The sequence below is a fragment of the Sipha flava genome, unplaced genomic scaffold, assembly GCF_003268045.1.
Source record: "Sipha flava isolate LNK unplaced genomic scaffold, YSA_version1 47_pilon_pilon, whole genome shotgun sequence".
Classification (NCBI taxonomy): Eukaryota; Metazoa; Arthropoda; class Insecta; order Hemiptera; family Aphididae; genus Sipha; species Sipha flava.
The window spans coordinates 527,650-545,117 of NW_020273276.1; the positions used below are offsets into that span (position 1 = coordinate 527,650).

Consider the following 17,468-nt stretch of genomic DNA (forward strand, 5'->3'; position numbering starts at 1 on the left):
TTCTAACATATCAATAATTGTTATTTAATTATTAACTGATAATATTTTTTTTTTTTTTAATCCGGCTTTACGATCCATCGAGGATCTTTACCGCCAAAACTACCTTCTCCCATTTTCCTCTATCATACGCTATAACTCGCTAATCCACCCCACTATGGGTTGCCGCATTCCATATCTCATTTACGCTGTCTATCTATCTTTTTCGTGGTCTTCCCTTTGGTTTTCTTCCTTCTAACGTCCAAGTCATTACTTCTTTTATTAGGCATCCGTCTGCTCGCCATGCATCTTCAGCCCATTGCATTCTTATACTTTTAATAAATTGCATAGTATTTTCCTTTTTGTATAAATGTTCTAATTGGGCATTCGATCTCAGTTCCCATTGTTGTTTTTCGGTATTAAATACTGGACCATGTATTCTTCTTAGGATTTTCTTTTCAATCTTCTTAGTTTCTCTTCGTCACCTTTGGTTGTGAACCATATAGCACATGCATAAGTCAGTAGTGGTCTTATGTATCTTACATAAAGTTTTTCTTTCACTTTGTTTGATAGCATTTTTGATTGTGAAATAACATCGATTTGGTGCATTCAGCTTCACATTTATTTCTTCACGCATAATATTTTTGTTGTTAAGAGTTAATCCTAGGCAGTGGCGTAACTGGGAAAAAACCTAGGGGGGCAATATCACATATTTATTATTACCAAACCCTGACACCCCTCCCCTCACCAGTTAAAACATATTTTTATTGTATGTATTTTATACACTATATCTAAATGTTTGATTTTACATAAGTCTTTTAACTCATTTTATGGTTTCGATAAACATAAATTGTATGTAGCATGTACTAGGTACCAATATTGTTAAATAATATCTATAAGAGTTTATTAATAAAAGGTGCTATTTGTACTGTTGGATTATCTGAGGGAGGAGGCAAAATTATACCTTTATCTCTCAAAAAATGGTCAGAGGGGGCACTTGCCCCCCCACAGTTACGCCACTGCTCCTAGGCACTTTAATTCTTTAAATTTTTCAAATTCATTATTTTATCTACTACTTTAAGGTTGGAGCTATCCTCTGGTCCTCTTGTTTCTACTATATATTTTGTTTTTTCCACATTTACTATTAGACCCATCACTTTACTTATCTTTATTAATTTCTTCAGATTCATTTGAACTTCTGTTCGAGTGTTTCCCAGTGATTATAATATCATCTGCGTATGCAAGTAACATTCCTCTATCAAGTGACCAGGTTTCTCTGTTTGACATTTCTTGGACTACATTTTCTAATGCCACGTTAAAAAGTATGGGTGACATGGCATCCCCTCGTCGAAGTCCACTTTTAATTTCAAAAGCCATAAACAGTTCATTTCCAAATTTTACTCAGCTATACGTTTTACTGTTGCATAATTTTCATAATTTTACTATCTTGATAATTTTCATATGAATGCCAAATGCCCTGAGCGCCTTCCATAGCCTTTCCTTATCTACGCTATCATAAGCCTGTTTATAGTTCACAAACACCATATGCAGGTCCTTTGCGTATTCATAATGCTTTTCCATTAGTTGTCTCACTACAAATATATGGATAAAAAAAATTAGTTATTTAATAATCCCCCAATAAGCCTATTGTCCACATTATCATGTTAGTTATATATGTTTCTACAGCTCGAATGAAAAAATATTGATGTATAAAAATCATTTATTATAATGATACAAATGGATACTACAGAACTATTTATTAATACACTTTAATTGATATATAAGCTCATTAAAATATTTACGTTACATCAAAAATAAAATTGCTAATAAAATGTTATTTTATAGCAAGAAAAATTCACGTTTTGAAAATATGATTTCGTTAAAAGTTAACTATGAAATTTATTCACATTTGTTAAGAACTCACTCATTATTTTAGAGTAAAATATAAAAATTGGTTCATTAATCAGTTTTTCATACTCATAATGTAGTACTTAAATGGTTCAGAAATATTTTAATGATTTTCAAAATAAAATAATACACATACATCGATGACATTCAAAAAATATCGTCTAGGAATTGAAAAATAAATTAAAATAGTAGGTATGGGTATGCAGGTAGTACATAGCAATTTAAATTTAGACCTATATTTAATCAAATTCGTAAATTTTTTTAATCATAAATTATTCTGAACTGTTGATAGTTGATAAACTTTTTTGGTATAACAAAAAATAATAATTATTGTTTTTTTTTTTCGTAGAATTTTATTCTAAATCGTACAAAAATGGCTACCGAATTATTTAATTAATTTAATTAATTTTTCTTTTTTCACATTTTATATAATTTATTAGCGTCCTATCGAACAAAAATCACAACATATTTTCTGATTGAGTTTATACATATCATCGAAACAAATGGTTTAGAAAAATATGTGTATCCATTTTAATTTCCAATGTACTTCATGAAAAAATAATTGTCGACTTCCCTCATTTGATTTAGCTCTTTATACGTTTTTTTGTACAATACTACATTTATTTATAGACACATGTTCAGGTGAACGCATTATATGATATATAATATAATATGAATAAATTACGTGGAAACCCAACAAATATAGTTTGCTACCTAACAATGAAAAGATATACTATATATTTTTGCCTGAAATTGTGTTTTCAGTCACAGGTTTTTTCACAATATCAGTATTTATAAAACAAAGAAAATTAAGAACAATAATTGTATAACATTTGTATGATTTCATTTGAATGATTGAATCTACTATTCATCACAAGAAAATTAAAATAAAATACTTCAAGCGAATTTCCTTTCACTTTTTTAAGGTTTTTCTATAACAAGTTAAACAAATGTCATACTACGTGTTTGAAATACACTTTATAACTATGTAACGTATCTAACAAAAATATTGTAAAGGAATATTATAAATAGTAAAATATAAAAATAAATGTCCAAAATTCTAATGATGAACAATGTTTAATAGGAAAACATTATTATGTTTTAATTTAATATTAATAGTACTAAATAATTTATCGTTGAGTAGATTCATATATAGAGGTTTACGGATTATTGTTTAATAAGCGAATGAATGAATGATGATAGTTTGCAGGGACGGCTCCAGAGCCTTGGTTAGGGGGGGGGGGAGATACAAGTTATAATTTTACAAAATAAAATAACAAAAATAAAATAACAATTTATACAACTCAAATTCAAGTTGTCTATTTTTAAAATTTGCAAAAATATCAATTATATGATCTATTTGATCTAGAATATCTACATTATGATATACATTAATTAGAGATAATGATGATAGTTTATCTCCAGTCATCATTGAACGAAGCCAGATTTTTAGTCTCCAAAGTGTGAAGAAACTCCTTTCAACCGTCATACCTCTATGGCTCATATCTACACATATGTGCGTATCATATGACAGTCCATATTATAATATGCATTTTTTGTTAACAATATACATTTTTTTATAAATACAGTACATCTTGAGGGGGCGCGGCCCCTAGTCCCCCCCTGGAGCCACCCCCGATAGTTTATTATAAAAATAGCGGACACATTAGACGATTAAATCGAATAATAAAAGTAATTAATAATGCATAGATAAGTATATGTCTAGAAATAAGTATATGCTTAAAGAGTAGCAAAGATATGTAATTAATGCAATGAAATATTTATGTGCACAACAATTAAGAAAGGAATATAGTTGAATAAATGAATAAAATAATATAAATATTATATAATACATGATTTCATTGTAATACTCTTACATTTTTCCAGCGTTGTAGGTAAATATACTTATGAGATTATTTTTGATGTGAAACTTTTTTTAAATTCAGAAATAATAACTAGAAAGAGCATTTTCTCTCTAAATACATTTTAACTCGCAGTTATGCAAAGAGGATTTTCAAGTGATTGAATTTTATAGAATGTTGTAAACAATACTTTTCAAAATTATTTCGAATAGGTATTTAAATATTTCAATTAAAAAGTATTAAAATATTTATTTAAATACCTTTGCTAATAAGTATTTAAATACAAATACAGATATATTCAAGAAATATTTCATGTATTTTCAATTATATTTTTTTAAGCTTTGTTGTTGTCAAATTCTTAATTCTTAAAACATTAAGACAAAATTACAATTATTTCTAGTAACTAACTCGATAAATTAATTTTAACGATTATTAACGAATAACGAGTATCGGAGTATGTGAATATAGGAGATACTGGGATTCGGGATATCGCCGCACTAAGATACTATAAAATATAAATAGCTAAACAGATATACGATACACGGGAAATATTTTCCCTTTAATATCTTCAAATATTTTTTGTCCATCGCAACATTTATAATCGTCACTTCGTCTCGTCGACGATAAGTTATTTCTTCAAAATCGAAAAATCAAACTAAAAATCTCGTTCGAAAATTTTGTATGTAATATTTTTAAATACAAAATATAATAATGAGTATTTAAATACTAATATTTAAACATTTAACAAGTATGATGTTATATTTGTACTATATACAGGTATAGTCACGTAGAATATTTTGAGTAGCTCACGAGATTAAAATGTGAGAAATTTTAAGTTTTAAACTTTAAAAGTCATTGAATTTACACTGTAAACCTGTAAGAATGTTACTTAATGTATCATAAAATTTCTTTACGTTCTAAGTTCACATTTCAGAAAATATAAACATTTTACAATAATCTTATTTACATATAAATACGAGTACCTATATAATATTTTAACGTAAAACTTTCAACGATTAAATGTTTCGGAAATTTTTAACCGTTGAAAACGTAACATTCAACTACGATTCATGTTATAGTACTGAATTTGCAATATGATCCCGCAGTTGCCTTGAATGTATGGAACAAATTATAATAACTGTATGAGCTCAACATAATAAACTTGCGTAGAGCCGTTTAATAGTTCACCGACCTACAACATAAACCATCCGAAAAACCAACACGAGCGGTGACTATATTTTATTATTATTATTATTGTTGTTGTTATTATATGATGCGTGCGCCGACTGATGCCGTAAAGCGGATGAAATATTTTATTCGTAAAAAAGACATTCGCCGGAACGAAAAAAAATAAAAATAAAAATATTACGCACGATGTCCAACTATAACGATGAGTGATCCGGCCGCGTTTGAATATTTAAAATGAATCTTGTATTCGTTACGGTTTTTATGATATTTTCGCGCATAAGTCACGATGCATCCGACGTGTTACGTAACTTTCGGCGACTTTTTAACGACTGTTCAAGATAACCCGTACGCCATGCCACGGGTCAACGCGATAACGTCACGTTACCACTTTAATGGAAAGATAACCCCGAATTTACGAGACTCAAAAATATACACAGGCTACGAGGACTTGCCCCTATGAATATCTGTTGTAACTATAAAAAGATTTGACTCGTGATAGCTAACACTTTCTACATTTTTAATGTAACAGAGAAGGGGTATTCAAGTATTCCTTGAATAAAACCAGACTCAAAGAAAATGTTCGTTTTTTATTTTTAAAATTGCGTCAAGTCCATATTTGATGTACAAGTACTTCCAAGTAAATAGGTATTCAACATATATTTCATATTGCACTCAGTGATCGTTATTCTGTTCTACATATCGTCATTTATGGAATTTTATGTTGTAGCAATGAACATCTATAACTTATTTCAATTTTTTCTCTGATTATGGTCCCAATTTAAAAAAAATGCTAATCTTATTTTATAACAATTTTTATTTACAATTGTCACATTGTATATTGTACTGTACTCTACTTCGAAGTCAGAATTGTTTCTCTTATGGGCATTACTAACAATAATAAATAAATAAACTATGGCACTATTATATAGAACATTGATCGGTATATGAGTATCGATTAATCGTTAAAAATAGATTTAGTAAAATCCTGATTTCTTTTTCACCCGCCCCCGAAAAGATGTTGAAAAACTCTATTAATGACATTTTTGAAATATCATCAAAGTTTTTTTCGTGGATTCAAGCAAACCCGCTGAACTGCTGTTTTTAGCAAAAAAGTACTATGAAAACGTACTCTGGACGTTTCATGTTTATCGTACGACATCGATATGTCTTCGATGTAAAATCAATATAAAGTTTCATCACAAGGTACAGAATCTGATGATTGAAATTGATAAAGAATAATAATAATAATAAAAATGATGAACTCATCCAATGGCTATAACTAAAAACTTATTGAGATGATACACACTGTCATTATTCGTATATTAAATAATAACTTATACCAGTGGTTTTCAACCTTTTTTAAATCGAGACTCCCAATTTTTATTTTTATTTTTAATGCAATCTCTAAAAAGAATAAATAATAGAAAACGAATCATTTTTCAAAACGTATAAGTACATAAATAATTAAGAAAACATTATGAATAATTTTTTATTACATATATTCAAACAAAAAAATTAATTAAATATATATAAGTATTATATTAAATTAATTAATAATATGAAAATATACATCATTGTATATTTTCTCGTTTTAATGTGCTTAAATTTTTGAAATTATAGTTTCCATAATAAGTTTTATATTACCAACTGCTACTCTTAAGTCTGATTTTTTAACCAAACCGATTGTTAAATATTATAATTATGTCTAAAGTGATTAAAATACACGTATTCAGTAAGAACGTAAATATAATCAGATATCAAATGCAAATCCAATTAAAATCGGTGATCACTATCGCGCATGCTTAATAATCCGTCGTCAAATATGATTACGTTACACACTATTTTATTCGATGTGTTATTGTACATCCGTAATAATTAGATTAAATTTTAAATTAACATATATTGATATGATTAACAATTTTTTAATTATTTTTGGAGACCCCTAAACTATGTTTCATGACCCACAGTTTGAAAATCGCTGATGTAAACAACTGAATCCGTTGTCAAGAGTATAAACGATGACAGCAGTGCCGCAACTAGGTTTTGTGGGGCTCTTAAGTGAAAAATATTATGGGAGCCCCTATATATGTATTACAGTATAATGAAAAAAAGTTAGTATCACAGCTAATCTTTGGTATACCCCTAATACAAGACAAAATGTATAGCTCAACATTTTTAAAATTTTTCAATTTATATTGATAATATTTTATCATATTATAGTTTATCATATTTTTAAATACAACTCCAACAATACATCAGTTATCAGCAGTCAAATAACCAATTTAATAAAAATCAATTAATTTATTAAACAATATTACATTCAAATTTAAATAACAAAAAAATCAACATTTAATAGGTATTATATAATGTTATATATAATTATATATAAATTATATATAATTGTATATACAATGATTTTATTTTAAAAAGTTTTTCTTTCTAGACTTCATATTAGCAAAGCCATTTATCAATTTGTCAAGATCAAGTTTTTTAGTCCTTGATTTTTCAATATTAAGTATACTGATGCCAGTTAATCTGTCTTGTAAAATTTGATTCCGAAGATAGTTTTTCAATAGTTTTAATTTTGAAAATGACCTTTCGGCCGTAGTGACGGTAATTGGAAGACATAAGTATAAAATAGAAGCAGTGATTTCACTATAAATTGATGAAAGATTATTTTCAATTACAAAATATGTTAATTCATGAATAGTGTGAATTTTTGTATTTTTAATAAATTCTTTTAATGAAATTAGTTGTCTTATCAAACCTGTTATTACATCATTATTTTAAAATTATATGAAATCATCACAAGATTTAACTATTTCTGACTCTTTCATGACAACTATATTTTGTGGAGGTAAAAATTCAAAATTTCAAACAGAATGAAGTCCTTTAAATCGATCTCGTAACTGAAACTGTATCAATAAGAGGATAAAAAATTGCTACACGAAATTTTTCTTCGGGCACATCTAATCGTCTATCTCCTTGAATTTCTCTAAAGTATTGTTTTGAATATATTTTACTGATTGTAGGTTCATGGTTATATATCTATAGATATCTATCTAGTTATAGATATACCCCATTTATGACATAATCTAGTTTCTGATACAACGAGTTCATCATAATCATCTCTCATTTTTTCAATTGATAAAATTGTTCCTTGCAATAAATCATAAACGATGTGAAGATTGGTTTGTGGTAATTGTAGTACCTTTGATACAACCGATAAAGGTTTTAAAATATTTTCCCAAATGATCAATAACAACAAATTCAAATGATTCCATTTTTTTTTTTTTTTTTAGTGATTTGGCTCTATTTTTTTCATCAGTTTTGTCACTTGATAATAATATATTGGTTAAAGATTTTAAAACATTTATAAAATTTAATTTAAGTGAATGCACAGCGTTATGTCTTGCTTCCCATCGGGTAGCACATACTTTTTTTAATACCTTATTTCTTATTTGATCTGCAGTCTTCTCACCAAAAGCCAACGATATCCATCTAGGTGCACTCATGCTAAAGAACAGAAATATATCTTATACATTGTACAATATCAAAGAATAAAGCTACTTTTTGAGAGCTTTTAGTAATATCAGAAATAACCAAATTGAAGTTATGAGCCGTGCAATGAACGTAGGAAGCACTTGGTACGACATCTGAAATCCTTTTTTGGACACCAGTATATACACCACTCATAACTGATGCCCATTGTACCCTTGACATCTACATATTTTTATGTCCAAGTTACATTTGTTCAATATTTCATAAATTAAATTAATATGATCTTCAGTACCACAATTAATTAACGGTTAAAATCCCAAAAAAGATTCCATTATTCTGAAAAATGTCTCTTCATAATCAACTACAACATATCTTATAATTAAACTAACCTGGTCTACTTGTGTGATATCTTGGGTCGAGTCCATTATTATTGTAAAGCATTGAGCATTTCGAATCTCGTCAGAGATTAATTTTTTAACATTAAATGCCAACAGTATGATGAGCTCATTCTGTATTTTCCAGCTAAGATATTTTATTTTCATTTCTTCAGTGTAAAGTAATCTGTTCAATACAGGATCATATTTGGCAAGAAGTTTAACTATGTGTAGAAAATTCCTTTCTGAATCAGTATTTTTTTCCCCCTTCATTTCCTCTTAAAGCACAGTTTCCAGCAGTAAGATATAAAATAATTTTTATTAATCTAGTCAAAATATCTTTCCAAAATTGAGCTTCAATCAATATTTGTTTTTCTAAATTTTTTACAATAGTTTCATTTTTTACCTAAAGTAATCACATTTGAACAGCTTCTAAGTGTTCATGGGATTATTCATGTTTTATTATTTTAGTACTCAAATTTTACCAGTAACATATGGTATACCATGAATTCAGTTATACTTGAAACTTCCGTTCAATCTATTATCAAAGAGCCAATAAGTTTCACAGTATACATTAGTCATTATAATCGAAAAATGCCTTGTAATTTTCATTTCAGTTTTAGTAGTCAAATGATAATCATCAATTGAAAAAGAACGACCAGAATATTTCAAACTGAGATTTTTCAAAAAATATTGGTTTGTTGGCTTACATGGACCATATGCGATGATTTGTTTCTTTTAGTTAAAGTCAGTAATGTTGTCATTGAATTTGCCTCTATGAGTAAGGTATTCTGAGTTCAAATCAAGTGTAGTATTTGCTACCGAAAACAAAGAAACAACTGATTAAAATAAAATATAATAAAATGAGTCAGTAAAATAAAAATAAATAGGTTTGTTATATAATGAAATTCTTAGTTATTACGTAAAATACTAGGGAAATTTATATTATATTTAAAATTGAGTAAAAGTTAATTTTGATATAGGAAAATGTAAAGAACTGTTTATAAAATTAAAATTAAACATCAAATCAATTATTAAGTACCATTTATTGTAGAGGCTTCTGTGTCCAATATAACTAATTCGACTCCATGTTCTAGATGGTCATTTTTATCTAAAATAAATGTTTGAAAAACATTTTTATCATATTTTTTTTATAAATTAATATAATATAAAAATATAGTATTGTACAATATTTGATTATTGGTAATCAAATATTTTTTTAAGTAGGTAGTTAGACATGCTACTAGTATAGGGTGACCATACTTCCCGTTTAAAACGGGATTGTCCTTTTTTTTATCATTATGTCCCATTGTCCCGACAAACTTTGAACGGGACGCTTTTTGTCCCGTTTTTAGAATAGGGTCCCGTTTTAATCCTGTTACTTCCATAAAAATTGTAAACCGAGAGTAAAAGAAAAAAATAAATAAGACATGTTATATAGTGTATATAAATTTACTACGAACTCATGTGTGAGACTTCTAACGAAATCGATATTAAATACGAATAGTTTACCAATATACAGTACTATTTATAGCCAACGATATTCGGTATAATAGGTATATTAATCGGAAAATCGAACATAGTCGTGTAGTAACGTGTGCATATTGCAACGATTTTGTGTTACTAATGTTATAGCCACTATGTAACAGTTCTTTTTATTTAAATTGTTGCGAGTTGTTAGTGTTATTACTTTTAATGTTTTTTTTTTTAAATGCCTAAAAGACAATATACGTTCACTGTACCTTTTCAGATTAACTAATGCAGTAATAGAAAGAATATTGTCAATCACAAATATTTTATGAACGGACGAAAAAAATCGTTTTATCATACAAACTATAAAAGGAATAAAAGTTCTTAAAAATAATTTTAAAAAATATTCCTATAATGATTTTATGACTTTTTGTTAATACAACCAAAACTATTAAATGCAATCAGATCATCAAAAAAATATAATGTCAAAGGATGTGGAATGTACATTTTCCATTTTTTTTTTCTTTTTATGATGGGCCCCCCATTCAAACATAAAATCTGGCTAGGGAATGCAACGCATACCTTGCGTCCCCTATTGTTGCGGCACTGGATGACAGTCATGGAGGGATGGGGCACGAGCCGATATTTTATCGATATGTATAAGTTTATATTACATTACGACAGACAATTATACTTTTATTAAATCGAATGAGGTATGCGTATGTGTATGTGTGTGTGTGTGTGTGTGTGTGTGTAAACGAAAGTCGGGGTAACCTCGAACGCTATTTAAACACCTCCGAAGTGCATAACGATATCGTCAACATGACATATTAAAATATAGCTGTTTGATCGACGCCGCTCTACTTGCACACCCTATCAATCTTTACAAAAACGCTCAACTGGTGCGTCGAAAGCTTCGCACAAGTCGATAAACTTTGCCCGCGCACAAGCTTACAAAATTCACTAACTTACTATAACTGTGTTAAACACCAATCCGCTCACCCATCCTCACACAGCCCTGTGTTATGCATAATATAATGTAGCTTTTAAACTGTTTACAAGTGAACACGAGGCGAGTCGTGTAAATTTTTTTTTTTTTTATTTATAAAGCGATTAATTTCGATTTTTAATGTATATCCCTTGATGCTTCGCGGTTAAAAATGCATGCACGAAATCGATAATCCTATTGGGAAAAATCAATAATGCCAAAGTGGCGAAACAGAAGTTGAAATCCGAAAACATCTTCTACCATGCGAATCGTTTTCCTATTTTTCCCTGAGAAACGGGTTTTGATATAATTTTATATGTTTATATTAATATCTGATGAGGAATGTGCATAATTTCAGTCATTTTCATTAAAATAACACTAGTTTCATTCAAAAATAATACCTTTAATAATTTGTGCTGCGTAGCGATGAAATGCGACGACGGAATATTTTAAATTCTAACACAAAACCGCGTAGGTTAGGGGAAGAGGAACGTCACATAGTTATTATAATAATAATATTTACACGAAGGCATATGGATAATGATCACACGTGAGTGCGGCAAGATATTCGAAAACGATTCCTCCATTGAGATGGATTCAACGGATTCAACTGATCCAAAAGAACGAAATGGACGTGTTTCGATTAGATATGCATTTGACGTCATTGTAGCTCATTTGCTATCAATTGTATGTTTCTCTAATTCCAAAAATCACAAATAAATATTGCGTTTCGAGAAAAAGGATTTAAATTAGTGCTATTTTTAAATAGAAAGTGTACATCGATTGGAATTCTATTCATCAATTATAATTTTCTGTAATATTGATTTCTTTTTTATAAACTCATTTTCGTGAAAGCTTTCGTTGAAAGTTCCTTGAACTATATATTATTTACTTAATAGTTACTATTATGAATTAAAAGAGTTAACAATATTTTTTTTTTTAAGAAAAGAGAAGAAAAAACTCCAAATAATCTTAAACTTTGTTTTGTCAACAATTACATTATATATTTTGATCGATTTGGTAATTTCATGGTAATGGCTTAAACCATTTTTTAAATGTAATGTTAAAAACTTTAGGAATTGTCCACTGTGAATTTTTTATAATGATTTAAAACTTATAATTTCGGTTGCGCCCATTATTTTACATACATTATGTATTTATTTTTATCTTTTTAAGACTTTTTAAGTTAAAACTATGGTCAAACACAATGTTTTTATATTTAAGAATATAGTTGATTCATCGTTTTTAATGTTTTTGTAATATAATACAAAATATTATGTATGATGTAATATTCGATATTTATATATTATAAAGCACTACATTTTCTTTAAGTAAATAAATATATTGATCAATCGATCTTCAAAAATAGAAATAGTTTATACGGACAAAGAGCATGAGTACACGAAACCTTTCTTGTTGATTTTTTTACACCACCTAAATTAAAAAAAAAAACCCCAATAGAAAAAAATACGTTGGATAATTAAATATCGTTTCTGTTCTGAAAAAAAAAAATTAAATAAAAACCAAATAACCGAATTCTTTCGTGTCATCCCTTGTCCCTATGATGCTCACAAACAAGGATACCCAGTTTCTAAAAACCAACTACCTATATAATAGTACCTTAGTGGTTTATATTTAATACTTTTTTTTATTTAGACCTATTAAGCAACTAAATCTTGATTTTGCTGGTATATGAGACAGCCGCAGTGCATGTTATAGTATCATGACTACGAGTAGGATATATGATTAAAACGACATATAAAAAAATAATTTTATATTATAGAACTGTAGTACTTAAATTCGTGACGGAACCTAATCAAATATCTGTCCAAAGCTGGTTTCTATATTATCTAGCATTCACGTGTGACTTTTACCACATATTAAGCTGGTAAGATATTATGCATGTGTATTCGATATAACAATCGATATAATATCATACCATTACATAATTACTCATCTCCTTAACCGTTTCAGAAAACCACTCACAATGATTGGCAAACCGATAGCAGCGTGACCTACTCCTCTAAATATACATAATGAAAAAATAAATCTGAATTTTGTAAACTCGTCACAATAAAAATCAAATTATAGTATTAACAGAGATCCTTCGTGGAGAGATAAACATGTATTAACCATGTTGTTATCTTTTATTTATTAATTTATTATTTCAAGCTTATTTTTTCAATTTGTAACAGGTTGCATGGGTAAAAATTGTATTGAAAAAAAAGAAGGCTGGGCTCCATCATCAAAGATAATACATGGATCAATAGTATTATGAGTAGTCTTTAAAACTTGAAATAAATGTACCATTATTCTTGAAAAAACGAATACGAATGAAAATTGACAGTTTATATGTGTAAAGATGGTAGAAGAACCAAATGCCTTAATAAGATGGATAAAACTTTTAATGTTTTAACATTCACAAAAAAAAGATTTACAATTTGTGAAAATTTCAAGTGCATATAACTAGCACAAACTTCATTAAAATAATTCGAAACTATGAAATATCATTGACTAAATAAATGATATTATTTAATAGAAATTCGTTGAAATATCTGATTTTTTGAATAATTCATTTTATAACGCTTATAAATTATTGTTGAAACTTTCCAGTATTTTGTTTTTTCACTACAGAGAAAATGATTTGAAAAATCTTATGTTCAATTTTCAAGGCGTAAGTATAAAAATTGATAATTTTATGAATTTTTGACTACACAAATTTTCAAGATTTTTCTAATTATCATAAATTTAAATTTTTAACACCCGTATATACATATATTTTTTAATTTATTTAATTATTGATGGATTCTGTAATCAGTAATAGATATGTATAACTTTAACTTTGTATTAATTTTTTAAATTGTTATAGAACACTTTTAACCAATAAAAATTTAAAATTCAAATTAAATTAAATAAAATTTTTAGTTCAATATTTGAATTTATTTACATAAAATATAAATATAATGCGCAGCAATATCATTTATAAACAGCTGAAAATAAATTATTTTATCATGTTTTCACCAAAGATAAAAATAAAAGTAAAATATTGTTCCTATGTGTGCGTGGTTATTATTTCGAGAGCCATTTATTTTTTATTTATTGTTAGCTTTAAGACTACCGGTGGTTTGGTTAGAAATTCGTATTTTCTTTGAAATTATATATTTACTGAATACAACTGCTGTTTATTTGTAATGGGAGTTGAATTCCAGTTTTGCATTCCACACTAGATCACTCACCCGAGGATAAATTTTACGACTGTAGGGTTCCGTAGGACGATTTAGTAAATTCCTACTGTTCCAAACGACTTGTACGAGAAGATTACAAACACTTCTCTTTGGCATTTGTAGTACTCGTTTGCTGACCAAAAACACAGCATTCTCTCTGACGGAACACTGAATTTACCAGATTGTCGTTTAAAAGGTTTCGCAGTCGTGCATGATCTTGATTCCCGGGACGAAGCGTAGTAAACTTGTCAACAGTGCATGGGAACGACATTCTTACGATCAACAGCGATTGAGTTTCAGAGAACACGATATGCCGGTTGAAACGTCACATTTCTCCATTGCACCAGTCAGATCCCACGAAAATGTAATCCGTTTGTCTCTTTCGACGCTGATTTTCATGAAAAAATGTCCAAATTAATTCCATTACTATTATGTATGCTAACCATGCACATGGGTTTACAATAACATAAGCATTACCGATAATTGCGTGTTCATGTTCGATTGCAGAGATGGCGTGGGGCTCCGTAAAGTGGTTTCGAGAAACTGCACCGTGGTATTATTTCACGGTCGTTGCACACGCGACATAAATCTGTCATGGTTTTATTCCTCAAAGTGAAATATAATGCTCAGATAACCAACTTTGCTAAGTCATTAATTTCGACCCCATTGTATTACAACAGCGGGTGGTATCACATAACGGTCGGGATCGCGAATATAAATCGAAATGGAGCCTACACCGCCCGCGGAAAATGGTTTTAAAGCAGTAAACGTTGTCGCGATTAACGCACGGAGGTTCCGATTCGTTTATACGATATCGGTTAGGGCAACCAGGGCGGCCATATAGATTTTTGTTGGAAGCAACATTTCGATGGCGGTCGACACAAAATAATCCGACTTAGTACCATCTGGAGTGTACAGCTGGTCCACCAACTGCTCGCAGAGAAGATGTTTCCAAAATTAGTAAATTACTTTTATCTTATTCTGCTCAAACCGTTGGCTGGTCTGCGCAGTATATAAATAATACCAGCTTAAGGTATATATTAAAAAAAAAAAAAATGTTTCCGAAATTCGAAAATTTCTAACATACAAATGTGACCTCAACATTACTAAATCGAAAAGTTATCACACCTTCGATGTACGTTTTAATTTTCAATTTGTTTTATTTGCTTTTCGAACGTCAATGTTTTAATGATACACTAGCATACACGTACAGTGCATTATAATAATAATGATATGGTCAATGGCGTTGCGTGATGTATTCGCAGTGACATAAGCATAATCACTAAAAATTACACCTATCTAACTGTACACCGTCGGTCTATTGCTGATCACACTGATAATAATAGATAATAATATTGTTCTATGCAGTTTTTGTTGAACGTATTTGAATATGTAAACAGAATCGTTGATGATTAGTCGTGTAACACATATCAATTTCGCTTATACGTCTGTTGCACCATCGTTACACTGTTCCAATGTTTTAATTTATAATCTCGGATCAATTATAAGAAAGGACAATACTGATTGTACACATACACTCAAGTATCGTTACTCGTATTTACGTATTTACGGACGATTCGTTGTTGAGCCGGATATGCGCGTGTGCTACGAAAGTTCGAGGGACGTTTTTCGCAATACGCTTAGGTTGTTGTCTTCCGACGACCGAAACGAAAAACGTAATACCAACTTCAAATTCTCCAAAATTCCAATTCCATTATTGGAAATTTTGATCATGGCCTGGAAGTGACATTTAATTTGTTTGTTTAGAATATACCTACAAAGTTTAACGACTCTGAAAATACAAGCGACATTAATACGTATTTATATGCACATAGCCAGCGAGTATGATCAGGGCCATATAAATGGTGGTGGAAGGGTGAAAAATGTCTACGCCCCGGACGAGATTCTTAGGAGGACGCAAAAATGAAAAACTTGCTTTTTATGTTAAAAATTACAACGGTCAATGTTGTATATTTTACTTACAGAAATGTCAACGACGTTTATACTAACTGAAGATAATAAGTAATAATTACAATATTTTTAAATTAATAATACATAAGGGCACATATTGAAGTTTCGCCCAGGGCACAATATTTGGTTGCTACAGCACTGGTATGATGAGAACCGGACCGTCGGCGGGCCATCGTTTCGGGAAAGGACGCGCGACCGACCGGAACGCGCACCACGTCCTCGAGTTCGGTAAACCTCGGTATGAAAAAGTAGTCCGTCGCGAGATAAACACCGTTAACGGTGATCTAAAAATCGACTGACAGCCGTCCTTGGTGCGGACCGCAGCGAGGACAAAAGAAAACCGTCGACAGTGACGGTGCCAGGATTTGTGTCTTAAGTGGGGCAAATCGGAGCCCAACAACTGCAAGGTAGGACCGCATAAAATGACATTTCAGCAAAAAAAAAACATAATAATAGTAATTAGTACGAGCTAATTATTATATTTTTAAAATGTTAATGATTACAGCATTATGAAAAAACCACTTTAAAATAATTCTGTTGAATAAAAACGACTGTATTAATATTTACTATAATATTACTTAATTGGTAGGGCCAGGCATTTTCAAGTAGGCCCTACCTGACCTGTCCCTTACGCCGCCACAGCCGAGGTACGCCATTACGTTCGCCAGTAGCCGACGATGGCATTTATTTACAACCGTAGCATGTCATACACGTCCGATGATCGTCTGCGTAGAAACCATAATTTTCATAAAAATCTCTCACAAACAACTTACCGAGGGTGGTGACGCACTCGAAACTCACCGGTTTGAAATTTCTAGAACTAACACAATATAATATTCTACTACGTCCCATGGGTCGGAAAGTCATTTATATTAGGTTATTACAAATAAATTATATAAACTAAGTGCAGTGAAAAATAAATAAATATTACATTATTTACATTTTATAAATAAAATGTTTTCAGTCATAATTACCAGTAGCTATAATTACAAGACAACCATGATCT

The 17,468-nt window shown here is 29.6% G+C and overlaps 1 pseudogene; it reads right to left on the reverse strand.

Moving 5' to 3' along the window:
• Nucleotides 1-7,351: 7,351 nt before the first annotated feature.
• LOC112689914 lies at nucleotides 7,352-8,070 on the reverse strand (annotated as a pseudogene).
• Nucleotides 8,071-17,468: the final 9,398 nt, after the last annotated feature.